Source organism: Nicotiana tabacum, chromosome 11 (assembly GCF_000715075.1).
Source record: "Nicotiana tabacum cultivar K326 chromosome 11, ASM71507v2, whole genome shotgun sequence".
Taxonomy (NCBI): Eukaryota; Viridiplantae; Streptophyta; class Magnoliopsida; order Solanales; family Solanaceae; genus Nicotiana; species Nicotiana tabacum.
In genome coordinates this window covers 104,984,500-104,994,793 of record NC_134090.1, presented here as the reverse complement: position 1 = coordinate 104,994,793, position 10,294 = coordinate 104,984,500, and positions in this window count along the sequence as shown.

Genomic DNA, 10,294 nt, shown 5'->3' with positions numbered 1-10,294 from the left:
TGATTCTAGCTTATGTTCTTGATGTGTACACTTTTCTTCTGTCCACTAACCTTCCATTGTCGCTTAAAAAAAGAAAAAATACAAAAGTCATTGAGGATAGAAAAACCATTTCAGTACCCAACCGAGAAAATATATGTAATGATCCGGCCGGTCGGTTCATGAGTTACCACTCCGTTTCCCCTATTCCTGCTTCGTATTGCTTTGTTCAGCTGTATTATGTGTTATCGGGTTGGTTGGCTCGGGTTCGAAGAGGTTTTGGTGAGGTTTGAGACACTTAATCTCTTTTGAGTAAGCTTAAGTTGGAAAAGTCAACCGGATATTGACTTATGTGTTAAAGGGCTCGGATGTGAGTTCCGATGGTTCGGATAGCTTCGGGAGGTGATTTGGGACTTAGGAGCGTGATCGGAATGTGTTTTGGAGGTACGAAGTAGATTTAGGCTTGAATTGGCGAAATTGGAATTTTTGCGTTTTCCGGTTGATAGTTGAGATTTTGATATAGGGGTCTGAATGGAATTCCGGGAGTTGCAGTAAGTCCGTTGTGTCATTTGAGATGTGTGTGCAAATTTCAGGTCATTTGGACGTGGTTTGATAGACTTATTGATCGAAAGCGGAATTTGGAAGTTTTTAGAGTTCTTAGGCTTGAATCCGATGCAAATTTGATGTTTTGATATTGTTTTGAGCATTCCGAAGGTTGGAACAAGTTTGAATGATGTTATGGGATATGTTAGCATGTTTGGTTGAGGTCCCGAGTGCCTCAGGTGAGTTTCGGGTAGTTAAACGAACCATTTCAAGCTGGATAAAATTGCTGAAATCTGTTGTGAGTGTTGCAGATGTTTGGCCTTCGCATTCGCGAGTGGGCCCTCGCGTTCGCGAAGGGTTAGGATGTGAGGGTGGAAGATTGGCCTTCGCGTTAGCGAAGGAGGTCCCGCGTTCGTGAAGGGCTGGGGTCATTGAGCTACGCGTTCGCGAGAGGGAAGCCGCGTTCGCGATGGGCTGGGAAGCTGAGCCTTCGCGTTCGCGAGAGGGGAGCCGCGTTCGCGAAGAAGGAAAAATTGGTCAACTCAAATTGTGCTTTGCGAACGCTAGGCATTGACCGCGTTCGTGATAAAGGATTTTTAAGTGCTGGGCAGAATGTTTAAAAGACCCATTTCCGCGATTTTTAGCCTAAGTTCCTCCATTTTTGGGCGATTTTGAAGCTTTTTGAAGGGAATTAAAGAGGGAATCAAGGGGGAACACTTGGAGGTAAGATTTATGGACTTAATACTCAATCCTAATGTGATTTCTACCTAAATAATCATGAAATTTGTGGAATTTAAGCCTATATATTGAAGAACTAGGGCTTGTAATTGGAGACCTAGATTTGGGATTTGAGGGGTCATTTGTGGTTGGATTTTTGTGATTTTGATATGAATGAACTCGGGGAGTGATAAGGAGTCTATTGATTTTTATCGGATTCCGAGACGTGATCCCGGGGGTCGGGTTTGGCCAATTTCGGAATTTGTGTTGTAATTTGATTTCTTTCGAGTGGGCTTTGTTCCCTTACTATATATTGATGGTTTTGCACTGATTTTGGTTTGATTTGGAGCATCAGGAGGCCGATTCGAGAGGCAAAGGCATCGCGGGCTAGAGTTTGGATCGGATAGAGGTGAGTAATGAATGTAAATATTGTTCTGAGGGTATGAAACCTCGGATTTCACATCGTTGTGCTATATTAAGGTGCCGCATACGCTAGATGATGAGCGTGAGGTCGTGCACCGTTGGGGATTGAGACTTAGTCCATCCCGTATGACTGTTTTACCGCGTATTTGATTGAAAACTGTTTGCTATCATCATATTTTGGGCTGAATGCCATATTTGGGCCTCATGCCAACTGTTTGGACCCTTAGGGGATTTCCTCACTGTTTTGATTTTATATTTGTACTCAGCATGCTTTATTATACTGTTTTCATAACTCAACCATGCTTACTCTGTTTAACACTTTAAATGATATTTTGGGCTGAGCATCATATTTTACTGTGCCCCGAGTGGCTTTTAGAGATTTCTGCCTGAGTAGGGCCGACGGCCTGTGTTGTGAGGTTATTATGGGATCGAGATGCATGCCGCAGCAGTGTTGTACTGATTATGATTATGAGGCCAAAGGCCTAAGTTGTACTCCACAAGGTGGCTTGATATGAGACCGAGAGCATATTAATTATGCCACGGGATGGCTTGATATTGTGCTTGGGCCGTGAGGGGCCCCTCCCGGAGTCTGTATACCCCAGTGAGCACGGTACCCAGTGTGATATGTGATATAGCCTGAGGGGCTGATTCTGTTGATATTATGCCCGAGGGGCCGATTTATGTGTTTACCTTTTCTCGCTGCTTTTCATTTACTTGTTTAACTGTTAAAAAGGTGATTTAAAGAAGCTTATACTGAACTAAGGTGTTTTTACAAGATTTCACTGTTTTATTTCATTGTATTGGTTTTACACTGTCTCTTTATAGCATTTTGCTGTGTTTTACGTGTTTTTTTATCGCTCAGTCTTCATTTATTTTTTATTACTCACTGAGTTGGAGTACTTACTTTACTCCCTGCATCCTGTGTACAGATTCAGGAGCTTCGGGTCCCGTCAGTGAGGGTTGATTGCTCCCAACAGGCTATTTGGAGTCCACTAGGTAGCTGCTCGGTGTTCGCAGCCCAGTGTTTCTCCCTCCTATTTTACTTCCCTTATTCTAGTTCTGTAATAGACTGTATAAACTCTTTCATACTCTTAGACTTATGTTAGATGCTCATGATTGGTGACACCCCGATGTCGGGCTGTGTTGGTTTTCGCAAATTGTACTAGTTCACTTTTGTTTTGGAATTCTTAGCATGTTAATGACTTAAATTGTGTTATTATAATTGTTTAAAATGAATTGGGTGTTGTGTCGGCTGGCCTTGTTTCACGATAGGCATCATCACGACCGGGTACGGATTTATGGTCGTGACAATATAACTGAATTACAGACTAAAATATATCACATCATATTAAGAAATTAAATCATAATCCCAACCAGTAAAAGAAGTACTGTGAAGTTGCGAGCTCATTGGATAATTTTAGGATATTACGGCAACAAGCAATTTTTCTTCCATTCCCAACTTCGTTCTAGCAAAAAAGATAATTCACCATTGTTTATGCTGGGAATTACTAACGTAGGAAATCGAAAATTATATACAACAATAAAAATCACACACTATCTATGCATAACTTGAAACAAAAACAATCTGATTGCATTCCAAAGGAGAAAGATAAAGAAACTTTAAAACCTTAAAAGATGAATATCAACTCGACATGCAACCTAGTACAAAGAGTATAACCTGCCTTCTAGCTATTCTATATTTTCATATTGACTTGTCACCTTTAGAACATTGGGAAAAATGGAGGGTTTAGAGAATAAGGTTATTCTTTAGAATTTGAACAGTGGATCTTTTGGTTTGCGGAATTTTTATAGAAACTATACCTAATCACACATATGCATTATCACGACCCAAAACTCAGATAGTCGTGATGTCACCTGTTGTTCCTAAATGCACACGCAAGTATACGTGGTCCTACAAGTAATAAAATGATAAGTCGAGTGTCGAATCCACAGAGTCTTGTGTTAACTACCCACTAGTTTCACCAAGATTATTATTCAGTCAAGTCAATCAGAGTTCAAAGGTGTGATTATACTAAGCAATAATTCTAATAAGTAACTAATCTATCAAGCATCAAAATAGTTGTTGTGTATTCAGTAGAAACAAATATTCCAGGGTTGTGATCGATTCACCAATCATATTGTGCTCTAATTAACTCTCCCTTTCATACAATTCACTCATGGTTGCTAATTAATCGAACAATTGCTCTCATAGTATTCTCCAGAACTCCTACTCGCCTATTCAAAATAAATTAACGCATATATTCCTATGGAATCAATCTATTAAGAATGCATTAAGATTATGATAATTAATTAAGCACGGTGACTAGGTATATTCCTATCCTAACCATATATCTGCCCCCCACTCAAAAGTTAAGATCATGCTCTCTTCAATTCTTCTCTAATCTAGACGTAGCTTTCCCAAGCATAACATAGATAGTAAATAGAACCTAACTGTTGGCAAGACAATTAAGTAATTAATCACAAAATTAAAATATTAATGAATCGTAATCAAGGTTAAGTTAATTTTAAACAACAATATTCATGGTTAAAACATAACTCCATAACTATGGGTTTTAGCCATCATGATAGTATCAAAACAAATTCACAAGTGTTGAATAATTGAGAATACTAAGAAAAAATAAAGAAAACTGAGATATCCTCGCTCCAGGATGTTCCTCGTGTGTATTTTTGCTTCAAAGTGGCATCTTCCCTCCCAAAATAGACTTACTCTTGCTTTTATACACGTTGGGTAGGTCTTGGGCCGAAATAATCTTGTTCTGAGTGAAGTATGAGAGATTTCCCGCCACCAGCGCCCATGATAGCGTGGGCGCTAGCTCTGGCACTGGCTTATTTTAGATTCTGCAACGTGCACCATAGGTTACACCCCATGCTGCATGTGGCTCTACAAATGGCCATTTTCTAATTTTGCTCATTTTTTGCTCCAATCTTGCACTTTTCTCCCCATATTGCCTACGAATGATTCCTAAACATAAAACACCACGAATTAGCATAAATTATTATATTTTACATCCGAAATCTACAAAATACGAATAAAATGCAAGGTAATATATATATAATTATAGATACTTTAAGCTAAATATCAACACCCCACACTCAGACTCTTGCTTGTCCTCGAACAATGAGACTGTCAACTACACCCCAACAACGTACAAATCTCAACTAGAGAGGAGCATTTCAATTTTTGACCATACACTCTACCCTTTGACTATTATGATACCGACAATCAAGCATGAACATACAAATTTCAGCTTCTTCCTATTTTAACATGCCAATGTATAAACATTTCAATTAAATAAATTCAAACAACCTATCTGTCACCACCCTACCTCAAGAGCCCACTCATTATGACTAAGCACCCTCAACTCGCGCACTCACCCAACAAGAGAAGATTATAATATTACCAATCTTTGATGAGATCATGTGCCCTCACCAATAACCACAAGAGTGAATATATAATTGTACACACATTCAAGTATGCATTTGAACATAATTTAAGGACATCACACAATTTGAACAAAAAAATCGTTCACTCTCAAAAAGAATTCATGTGCATCCCGTGGTCGTACCATAAGCTTGCCCGTAGTGTACATCTCTACTAATCTAAGCTATCCATATCTAGAATCAATTAGAACTTTAAGGTTGTAATGTAGGCTAAGGGACTTGTAGGATACATTAAGGAATAGTGACTAACCCTCCTAAGAACTTTAATACACTACACTCACAACTCGAGCACATATTCTTCTCAACCAATTCACTCGCCACAAACCATGTATAACATAGTCTCTTTTCAATTAAGCACTTCTACATTTCCATTAGCACGAATTAGTAAGATTAGGAAGTGTGTGTATTTCTGTATTATTTGAACTATTTTTTTTCCTTCTTTCTTGCAATTCTTTTTCTTCTTTCTCTCTCTTTTTTTTTCTACACATACTCCACACATTAAGGTTTATCAGCTAGTGATCTTTTTTCACAACTTTAGTGCACCTTAAGGGCCCTTCCATGGTTCCACTCGAAAGCTATTCCCTAATTTCTCACCTTACTTCTTTTAGCGACTAAGTGCCTTAGGAGGTAAAGGTTCAACAATCTCAAATTAAGAACAAAACAGGGATACGACTTTTAATTTGGGTGCCAAAAAAAAGGTCTATAGGCTCAAAGGGGCTAGCAACGAAAATTTTTATTTTTAAGTTACAAACACATCTATGATCAAGAAGAAACGCCTACGTCATCTCCTAGACTAACACAACTTAATGATTTCGCTTTGATTAACACATGGGGCAAGTTCTATACTACACATGATAGCACAGAAAATCACAAATCTTCACACACACAATGTACATGACTCACTCTAGACGATTCTGTTCAACTCTCAAGTCAAGCAAGCACATATAATTGAGGAATTTTAAGCAATATTGCACTATGTGGCATACAAGTTAAACAACCAAGAAAAGGCATCATAGAGTAGGCTATTTATTTTACTCAGGCATCACAATTCAAATCAAATGTATGGGAAAATAGAGTGCATGCCATAACTTAATGTGTCAGCACCAAATACGTTAATAGGTACCTAATAGCAACTTGGTTTCTTCATAACCTACTCCTAAAAAAACAAAGTACCCGATTCGAGCTATACCCTTGAAAAAGAATCGGCACCCAAAAAAACCAAGGGATACTACCTAACTATCCCTAAAAAAAATCTTTTTGATATTTTTTTAATCCGATTTAATCCGATCCCTCAAGAAAATTATCCAAAAGATCCATCATCGAGAAAACTCCGAGCTTTTTTTATTTTTTATTTTTCTATTTTTGTATTTTTTTATTTCTAAAACTAGACTAAGTCTACTACGGGTTCCTAAAAAATAATAAAAAAAACAGATTTATACAATTTACATCACAAGAAATAGCTCCCCCACCCCACACTTAGCATATGCATAGTCCCCGATGCATGTAAGAATGCAAAGCAAAATAGAGTGGAAAACAAAACTCCCTACTAGTCAGATTCCTCTTCATTTTCTAGAATGCACCTCCTTATCAACTGATCAACACACTATTTATATTCATCCCAGTAGTAGAAGTTTACATCATGTAGAAACCTCTTTCTAGATTTCGATTCAATTTTAGGAGGAAGTACCCTACTCAGAAGATAATTCACATAGTCCATGTACCATGGGAGATGGTCTTGGGTGATAGTAAAAAGTTGCTCATCAAGAAATGTCTCCTTAATTTGTCCACCTTCCTCCACGTGCTCATGGGTTTCCAGCCTTTATAGATGGTCGGGTACTAGGTTTTCAGTGCCCTTCCGATCTCGTATTTCTACATCATATTTTGCAACAACAAAACCCAGCGCATCAATCTAGCCCTGGATCCTTTTTTTGTAAATAGATACCTGATTGCCGCATGATCGGTATGGACTATGACTTTTGTTCCACCAAGTACGCTCGAAATTTTCAAAGGCCCACACAACGACCAACAACTCCTTTTCAGTGGTGGTGTAATTCAGTTGTGCATTATCAAGAGTCGTACTCACATAGTAAATGGAGTAAAATATCTTGTCCTTCCTCTAGCCTAGCACTGCCCCAATAGCATGGTCACTTAAATCGCACATAAGTTCAAATGGTAAGGACCAATCTGGTGCCGCAATAATGGGGGCAGCGACCAACTTCTTTTTGAGCTCCTTGAATGACTTCAGACAGGTTTCATCAAAATTGAAGGTTACATCCTTTTCAAGCAATCTGCACAAAAGAGTGGAAGTTTTTGAAGAATCCTTAATAAAGCGTCTATAGAACCCGTGTGTCCCAAGAAACTCCGGACACCCTTCACAGAAATGGGTGGAGGTAGTTTTTCAACTGCCTCCACATTCGCCTTATCAACTTCAATGCCACTCCTTGACACTTATGGCCTAACACGATGCTTTCTTGTACCATAAAATTACACTTTTTTTACAATTTAACACCAAATGTGTTTCTTCACAATGTACCAGCACCTTGCTCAGATTCTTCAAACAATCATCATAAGAAGACCAAAAGACTGAAAAATCATCCATGAAGACTTTTACAATATTTTTCACCATATTAGTGAAAATAGCCATCATGCACCTCTGGAAAGTGGTCGGCACATTACAAAGACCAAACAACATTCGCTTAAAAACGAAAGTACCATAAAGACAAGTAAAAGTGTTCTTCTTCTGATCCTCTATGCATATGACAATCTGATTGTACCCCGAATAACCATCAAGGAAGCAATAATATTCATGCCCCGCCAATATGTCCAATATTTGGTCAAAGAATGAAAGTATAAAGTGGTCCTTGTGGTTGCATTGTTGAGCCTTCTATAGTCAATACAAAATCTCCACCCCGTTATGGTGTGAGTAGGAATTATCTCATTTTTCTCATTCTCTACAACAATCACCCCCTCCCCCCTTAGGCACACATTGCACAGCTTACCCAGTTATTGTCATGAATAGGGAAGATAATGCCTACATCGAGCCACTTAATTACTTCCTTCTTCACAATCTCTTTCATAATGGGATTTAATCTCATTTGTTTCTCAACACTAGGGCGGTGTCTATCTTCCAAAAAAATTATGCATGCAAATGATGGACCGATTCCTTTGATGACAACAATTGTCCACCCAATAGCCTTTTTATGGTCATGAAGCACTCTAAGCAATTTTTCTTCTTGCACATTGGCCAAGCTGGATAAGATAATCAAAGGAAATGTCTCATAGTTCTCTAAATAAGCATAGTGCAGATGCGCTGGAAGGGATTTAAGCTCTAGCTTTGTAGCTTAGGAGGGGTCAGAGTAACATGTACGTCCAACTCCTCAAATATCACAAACCCATGTACATAATTGCAAGACATGTTAAGTAACTGCTTAATTTCTTTCATCATCTCATATTCACTGTCCTCTCCATCCCCAATCAAGGCTCGTTCAAGAGGATATATGGGGCTCATATAAGGCACCAATGAAGTCACATCACTTTCCACCACATAAATCATGCATAGCTCTTCATAGTGGCTGACAATATGAGTGATTTATACATATTGAATACCTCTACTCGATCACCCACTCTCATCATTATCTTTCCTTGGCATACATCAATAATAGATTTTCCCATGGCTAAGAATGGACGCTCCAAAATAAATGGGACTTCCTGATCATGCTCATAGTCCAAGATAATGAAATCAATAGGCAATATGAAAGACCCCACTTGATTAGTTGGGCATAAGTCGCTTGTGTGACCCTCTCCACATTTTTCACAAAATATTTAAACTTGTTGCATTGGCTGAGCTTGTTGCATGTTAATAACCAAGGTCATCTTATTGAATTAGTTGGCCAATGTGGCAACCTACGCTAATAATGCAGAGACGACATCTAACTCGAGAGCCCCTACAGATTTTTGCACTGTGTCTGCCCCATCTCTCCTTGCCAATCAGGATTGTTTTTGGAGAATTTGTTTAATAATGCATATATCTCATCGAAGTTTTTCTCCAACACTTGACCTCCTGCTGGAGCATCCACCATAATCTTTGTCTCAGGATGTATCCCTTCTATGAAAGTGTGAGCTAACACTTTATTTGTCTGATTGTGATGAGAACAGCTTCTGAGCAGCCCCTTGAACCTTTCCCAAGCGAGTATAAAGACTCCCCTAATTTCTATTTAAAGGCGACTATCTCACTTTTGATCTTTGCAGTTTTTCCTGAAGGAAAGAACCTTGTCAAAAAATTTCTCTCCAAATCATTCCATGATGTAATAAAATTAGCTGGTTCCGCCTTTAACCATCGCTTTTCTTCACCCAATAGAGAGAACGGGAAAAGTGTGAGCCTCACACAGTCTGGAGTGACTCCGTTGGTGATATAAGTATCAATAATCCCCAAGAACTTTAGGATGTGTTGTTGTGGATCCTCGTGTGGAAGACCCATAAACTACCCATTCGCATGTAGTAACTGGATCATGCTCGATTTCAGCTCAAACTGCCCAGTGATTCTGGGCTTCACAGGAAATTATTTAGTAATGTTGGGCATCGCCACCTCCTAAACAACCATATGTTTCTCCTCTGCCATGTCCACAGGAAATTGAACAAGTTCCTGAAGATTATATGTGTCCCTTGCTTCTCTCAACCTCCTGTGGAATGTTCTCTTAGGTTCGGGATCAAAGCCTTAAAGTCTATCCTAGCTTTTAACCCTTCGCATTCAATCCAAATTCCTGAGAGCAGAACAAACAATAAGAAACGTTAGACTTGAAGAAATAAACAACTAAAGTGAAATCTGGAAAGCAGTCAATATACAAGTCCCTGGCAACGGCGCCAAAACTTGTTGCTCCCAAATACACACGCAAGTATACATAGTTGTACAAGTAATAATAAGTGGAGTGTCGAACCCACAGAGACTTGTGTTAATTACCAGCTAGTTTCACCAAGATAATTATTCAGTCAAGTCGATGAGAGTTCAAAAGTGTGATTATACTAAGTAATAATTCTAACATGTAACTAATATATCAAACAACAAAATAGTTGTTGTGTATTTAGTATAGACAAATATTTCAGGGTTGTGATCGATTCACCAATCCTATTGTGCTCTAATTAACTCTCCCTTTCATACCATTCACTCATGGTTGCT